Here is a 1,643-nt window from a genome sequence, read left to right on the forward strand (position 1 = left end):
CAAATTTGCCAGTGGTTTGTTAATTTTATTGGTCTTTTAAAAAAACCAACTTCTGGTCTTGTTGATTTTTTCTATTGCCCTAGAAAGAAGGGCTGTTAATGCACAGGGAGACAGCTCAGGGAGCAAGAGTGCATGGACTGATGGACACAGGGAAGAGGTAATTATCAGGAGGTAGTAGGAGGGGAGCTGTTGCATTGGGATAAATTGTAGTCAATGTCATGAGACAAAGTGTATGTAAACTGTTGCATGAAAGTGAATTTGCTCTGTAAATTTTCACCCAAATCACAATTTAAAAAAAAAAATTCAAACACACACACAATAAATAAATAAATATATGGAGAAAATATTAAAAAAAAAAAATCTGTCCTGAAATACAGCACTGTCAGTGATAGGATAATATCCATACACTTAGTGGAAGACCAGTTAATACTACTATTATTCAAATCTATGCACTAACGACCAAGGCCAAAGATGAGGAAATAGAAGATTTTTTTTTTTAAATTATAGAAGATTTTTATCAACTTCTGTAGTCTGAAATTGACCAAACATGCAATCAAGATGTGTTGATTATCACTGGTGACTGGAATGCAAAAGCTAGAAACAAAGAAGAGTTACTGGTAGTTGGAAAATATAGCCTTGGTGATAGAAAGAATGCTGGAGATCACATGATAGGATTTTGCAAGACTAATGACTTATTCATTATAAATACCTTTTTTCAACAACATAAGTGATGGCTATACATGTGGACTTCACCAGATGGAATAAACAGGAATCAGAATGACTACATCTGTGTCAAGAGGTGATGGAGAAGTTCAATATCTTCAGCCAAGAAAAGGCCAGGAGCTGACTGTAGAACAGACCATCAACTGCTCATATGCACATTCAAGTTGAAGTTGAAGATAATTAAAACAAGTCCATCAGAGTCAAAAAATTACCTTGATATTATCCCTCCTGAATTTAAAGACCATCTAAAGATTAGATTTGATGCACTGAACACCAGTGACCGAAAACCAGAGGAAATGTGGGATGACATCAAGAACATCATCCATGAAGAAAGCAAGAGGTCATTAAAAAGCCAAGGGCTAAACCAAATGAAAGAAATGATAAGATAAAAGAACTGAACTGAAGATTTCAAAGAGCACCTCAAGAAGACAGTTATTATAATGAAATGTGCAAAGACCTGGAGTTAGAAAACCAAAAGGGAAGAACACACTCAGCATTTGCTCAAGCTGAAAGAACTGAGGAAAAAATTTAAGCCTTGAGTTGCAATATTGAAGGATTCTATGGGCAAAATATTGAATGGTACAGGAAACATCAAAAGAAGATGGAAGGAATACGCAAGACTTACTGTACCAAAAAGAATTGGTCTATGTTAATCCATTTAAGGAGGTGGCATATGATCAAGAACCAAAGGTATTGAAGGAAGAAGAAGTCAAGGCTGCTCTGAAAGAATTGGCAATGAACAAGGTCCCAGAAATTTGTGGAATACCCATTGAGATGTTTCAACAAATGACTGCCTTGCTGGAGGCTCTCACTTGCTGTGTCAAGAGATTTGGAAGACAGCTACCTGGCCAAATGACTGGAAGAGATCCATATTTGTACCCATTCCAAAGAAAGGTGATCCCACAGAATGTGAAAATTAT

This window comes from Orycteropus afer, unplaced genomic scaffold (genome assembly GCF_000298275.1).
Source record: "Orycteropus afer afer isolate SDZICR_OR568_19922 unplaced genomic scaffold, OryAfe1.0 scaffold00113, whole genome shotgun sequence".
Lineage (NCBI taxonomy): Eukaryota > Metazoa > Chordata > Mammalia > Tubulidentata > Orycteropodidae > Orycteropus > Orycteropus afer.